This window comes from Callospermophilus lateralis, chromosome 16, assembly GCF_048772815.1.
Source record: "Callospermophilus lateralis isolate mCalLat2 chromosome 16, mCalLat2.hap1, whole genome shotgun sequence".
Lineage (NCBI taxonomy): Eukaryota > Metazoa > Chordata > Mammalia > Rodentia > Sciuridae > Callospermophilus > Callospermophilus lateralis.
The window spans coordinates 19,732,637-19,738,636 of record NC_135320.1 but is presented as its reverse complement, the minus strand read 5'-3'; positions in this window follow the sequence as shown (position 1 = coordinate 19,738,636).

The window sequence follows — 6,000 nt, the reverse complement described above, 5'->3', positions numbered from 1 at the left end:
AACATCTACTACTGTACTAATCAGAACCGCCCCTGGATGTTACAAGTGAAAGTCCAAAAAATAAAAAAACCTGATAGCTCTGCACTCATTACTTCTGTTTCTTCAGACATCAAACCCAAGTATTCCCCCCAAATTTCCAGAAGGCCAAAATAAAATGTACGAGTATATGAGTGTACACAGATAATGGATACGAACATATGCTATCCACATAGGCATTTGTGCACAAGTATGTATATGTCTATGTCTACACACAGAGACATGTATATATGTTTTGTCATGTATGTACATGTGTATATATCAAAATTCTATCTCCACAAAATCAGATCAGGATAAAAATTAGAAGGATGAATTCAAGAGTCAAGATAACTCTCTTAAGCATTTCAAGATAGAAAACTGGGAAATTTTTGCCCCAGAATTATTGTGCAAGACTACTCCTCCTTACCTCATAACAGAAGGTTGATTTTGCTGGAGAAGCAATATGCCTATTTAAAAGACAACATTTTCCAACTTCCTTCAATGATAGCAGTGTCCCTGGGGATGTATGCAGAAATAGCAAAAACCGGCTTCAGAGAGAATATCTTTTTGTTTCTTGCCTTTGCTTTCCTCCTTGTTGAAACTCAAATGTGATGGATGATGCAATGGCATCCCCACTGTGAGCCTATGGAAGGAAACCAAGGGCTAAGAAGACAGACGAGAAGGACAGAAGGAGCCTGGAATCCTGATGAGTTCAGGAGCCATCGTAGTATTCCAGGACTATCTAGCCATGGTACATGGATCTAAATTTAAAGATTAGTGACTATTTCAAAAAACAGCCCAACAATCTTACCTCTTTATTTCACTGACTTAATATATAGAGTCACACATTACTTAACAACGGGGACATGTTCTGAGAAAGCCATTGTTAGGAGATTTTGTTCTCCCATGAACTTACACAAACCTAGACTGTATAGATCAATCACTTGATATAACCTCTTTTATACCTAGGGTAAACACAAGTTGGGTGAGGCTACTGCCAGCAAAACAGGGCAGACTGTTTAAAAAAAAAAAAGAAACTAGCTTATTATGAGTAGAGGAATATGCTCTAAAACAGTGATAAATCGTATAGTGTGTTAAACACATAAACCAATAGCATAGTTAGTATTACCAAGTTTTACATACTGTATATAATTGTATTGATTTACCTTTATACACCTGACAAAACAGTAGGTTTGTTTATACCAGCCTCCAATAAACATGTGAGTAATGCTTTGTGCTATGAAGCTGTGAGGGTTATGATATCTCTAGAGAAAAGGAATTTTCAGCTCCATTATCATCTTATGAGACCACTGTTATATACACAGTGTGTTGTTGACTGAAACATCAAGTAGTGATAACTGTATTTATGGAGAACCAACTGTGAGTAAGACCGCTCCTTGGGTAATGAGAATATAGAGTGAGTCAGGCCAAATTTTTCCCTAAAGAAATTTATTGTCCAAGGGAAGAGAGATCTAAAAACCAGTAATTATGGGATATAAATAATCTAAAAAGTAATATGGCAAACTCTGAGCTTCTGTAGTTGTTGTACTTCAATATATATTTCTCTTGGGTCATAATATGTCTAATTCATATAATTTTCTATTTTCTAAGAACTTATGCATACATTGAGAGTTTGTTGTCCATATTCATGACAGCATTTGAGGCTAGTTCTTGCACTGATTTTAAGAAAATACTTAGTACTATTCATGCACAAGGCATTGGTTAAGTTTAAGGAGAATACAAAAATTAACAGCCAGCCTTCATATAGCTTTGTGACAGTCCCTAAGAGGTACAAAGCATAATGAATCCACATGGTCAAGAGAGTCCTTCTTTCTTTATAATCCCTGGTTGAGAGAGAGACTTTTAAAAAGTACAGTAAAATGATAAGTGCTACAAAGACCAGTTAATAAATGTAGAAAGAGTACTAAACCGTAAAAGCACCATTTGGTGTGTCCCAATTCAATCATAGCTTTAGGCAAGATTCATAAATGGGTATTAAAATTATTAACTGAAAACTCAAAGAGTTTTCACACCAAGACCTGCACACTGCTTATAGCAGCTGTATTCACAGTTGGCCAAAACTAGGAAGTAGATGAAAAGATAAATAAGCTATAGAGCACCAAGACAAAGGAATATTATATAGGGATAAAAGAAAATGAGCTCTTAAGCCACGGCGAGACATCAAGAACCTTGAGTGCATGTTACTAAGAGAAAGAAGCCAATCTGAAAGGTTACATACTGTATGATTCCAATCATACAACATTCTGAAAGGCAAAATACAGAGAAGGTATTTCCCAGGGCAAGGGTGAGAAAGGGGGATGAATAGGAAAAACGCAGACATTTTTAGATCAGAGGTAAGTCTGTATGATACATGTCAAAATCCATAGAACCTATAACACTCAGAATGAACCCTCATGTAAGTTGTGGACTTTGAATGATAATGACACAGTCATGTAGGTTTATCAGTTATAACAAATGTATTACTCTGGCTTATAATGTTTGGTGGTGGGAAAGGTGGGGACACTAGGGAGGACTGGGGATCTCTGTGCCATCTGCTCCATTTCTCTGTGACCTTAAAACAGCTCTAAAACAATAGTCCATAGCTTTAAAAATTTACTAAGTGAAACATTTTGGGGAGCAAGACAGTCACCTGGTGCCCAAGTACCATCCCATAGACTTCTAATAATCAGAAGAGGAAAATAAGTCTTTAGGATAGAGAAAGCTTATGACTGCTGTTCTCTTCCAGCATCACTGGACACTAGGATGTGCTGGTGGTGGGTTCAAAAGTATATATGACATTTTCTTGCTGAAAATGTTTAGTCTAAATATAATCAAGCTTCTAAATCTAACTTGAAGTTTCTAAAAGACACAGGGAATGGAAAGTCAACTAAATGACACTATGAGAAAAAAAAAAAACAATAGAAAACAAGGGACATTCTATATGATACCTGGTGTGGACTCTTCTAAGAGTTAATGATACTTAAAGAAACAATTTTTTAAAATTGGGAGAGAGATATTATAGACAAAAAGATACTAAGAGGATACCATAACCAAGTACAATGCATAAATTTTGACTAGGTCTTTGGGTAAAATAAGGAAATTTGAATAAAGATTAACATTAGATGATAGTATGGAATTAATGTTAATTTAATTAGATCTAGCAATTTTACTGGGGTTGTACAGAAGAACTTCCATTTTAAGTGATGAGTGCCGCGCACTTGCAGTACAATATCATGATATCTGCAACTGAAGTTCAAATGTTTCGGCCAGAGATAAAGGAAAGTAAAGAAAGCAAATATGGTAAAATATTAGGTACAATTATTTTATTAAAGTGTAGGTCCTTGGATCATTTATGTGTCTTTTCCTCAGGTTTTCTGTGTGTGGGAAATTTTCCAAAATAAAAATTGGGTGAAAATAATGTATCTTGACTATTAAATCGTTTTGATGAGCCATCACTTGTATTTTGCATTTTCTTAACTAAAACTAAGAAAGTGTTTGTGTTCCCCATGTAGAAATCAAGATTTCAGGATACCTGTGAGGGGGCATATGAGAGTGACAGTGATCCAGCCATAAATTACATTTTCACATGATACACCTCTACTTAGACACTTTGGAAGTTGAAAACAAAAAATGTATGGAATGTATGCCATTTTTTTTTTTTTTTTTTTTTGCACCATTACAAACACAGGTGAAGCCCAGGCAAATTCTCATGGTGAACACGCCTCATCTGGCATCCAGACAGATATCCAAAGGTGTGGGAGACCAAGTCAAACGGAAAGTACTTAAGAGACGACCAGTAGCTGCAGACATGAGCTGTGTTTGCTTCAGCCTTGGTAAGGACGCCTGTGTCATCTGAGAGCAACATTTGTGCAGGTAAGATTACGTTCTTTGGTCCTTCAGAAGAAAATACTAGGTGGTTGTGTAGAACTAATCTGTGCCCCTGTTTAGAATTTATAATGATTTAGTGTAAATCTTTTTATACTGTTTTGTATATAAATTCTAAACAGGGGCATGAATTGGTTCTATTGTTATATCCAATGTCTCTTTGTTCTTTTTTTCTGATTGTTTTTTGGTTGTCTTTTGTGGCTTTTGTCAGCTTGAGAGGAATGTTGGATGAGAGAACAAGAGCAGTTGAGGAATGGTACTTGCTTATACCCATGTACCACCAGGAGAGCGCCTCTATTTGGCTTGTATTGTGCCAGTGTGCATACAAACAAGTACCTATATTTGGTCTTTCAGAAGGTTCCTACAATTGCTAATAGCTAACATGGAGAATAAGACTTGGATTAACTCCCATGAAAACCTCTCTCCCAACCCTTCTTAACAGTTTCATAGCTGAGGCACAATCCTGAACACCACGCCTTGGTGTTGAATATCTTTATGGATGATTACTGCAAATTCAATCACAGTATCAGAGTCTCTTGTGCAAGTGATACAAGCTAATGTTTACACAGAAGTTTGGAATTTACAAAACACTTTTTTTACATTTGTTATTTCACTCTGTGTGGCATTCCTGGGAGATGGATATGGTACTCACTTCACAGATAGATATATATGTGTGTATACACACACACACACACACACACACGCACACACACGGCTTAGAACGGCAATATGTGCCCAAATTGCTCTACTAGTAGGTTGCAGAGCCAGCCGTTGAGTTCATGCCTCCAAAGTTGAATCCTGCTCATTGCAGGTATCCAGCTACAACACTTGTATAGAAATGGTACTGATCTTTATTCCATTCTCAGCCAATCCTTTAACCCAAAGCCCACAGTACAATGCCTGAAAAAAAAAACATGAAAGAAGATCCCGTGATTCAAAGCCCAGTGTACTAAAAGTTACTTAGGAAAGTTACATGTGTAATGGTCAAAGGATGAACAGTTGTGAAATTCTCCAAGTCTGGGCTCCAGTCCCACTTCTACTTAGGAATGGTGCAATCTTTGGCGAGTTCCATCCTCAAGTGAGTCTCTTTCTTGCCCCACAAGGATTGAATAAAATAAGGCAAAAACATACACACACACAGTGTCATTTATTACTTGGTAAATATTTGCTTATCATTATGCTTCAAGATTTTTTTTTTCTGTCTGCCTGGTCACCCCAGTTGCCCAAGCATTCATCTGAAAGCAATCATCTTTTCTGGCCAGCACTTCCTATATCACATGTACTTTTTTCCTTTGTTTCAAAATTGAGTACTTTCAGTGGTCTGAAAAAATGTACTCCCTTGGTTCAGTGACCATTTAAACAATGAATGACTGGGAAAATGTCAAAACTCTTGTCCTCTTTAGCTGATGCAGTAGCACAAGTCTATAATCCCAGGGGCTAGGGAAGCTGAAGCAGGAGTATGCAGAGTTTAAAGCCAGCCTCAGCAACATAGTGAGACCTTAAGCAACTTAGCGAGATCCGGTCTCAAAATATAAAAAGGGCTAGAGATGTGACTCAGTGGTTTAAGTGCTCTGGATTCAATCCTAGGTACAAAAAAAAAATGTCTTGTCCTCCAGGTGGTCCATAAGAATAACAAAATATTGCTGAAACTTAACAATTTAACAACTTTCATAACAAGGTACATGAACGTCTTTCAAGATAAAGCACATCATCTACCTTGATAACAAACTGTACCATACAGAAAAGATAGGAGAAAAAAAATCCAATTTTCATGTGTTCTTCACATAAAAAGACTCACACTGCCTTCTCCACCACTCCTTTATTTATGTTAAGTGGATGATAAGATATGGTTTCCTCTCATCAGTGAAATACACTATAGGTTGCTTCAAGATTATTTATGCTTGAGACAGAGAAATCTGTATAAGCTTGGAGAAGGCAGTGAATTTTCTATAACTTGATCTCTCTCTCCATTGGAAATGTATAATCTGCATTAATTTAGCAAACATTAAGGTTAGTGGAAGTTCCTAAAATTTCCCCACAATAATATCTTTAAGAATATAGTTAATATTCTTAGTAAACCCAAATGTGTAAATAAAAGAG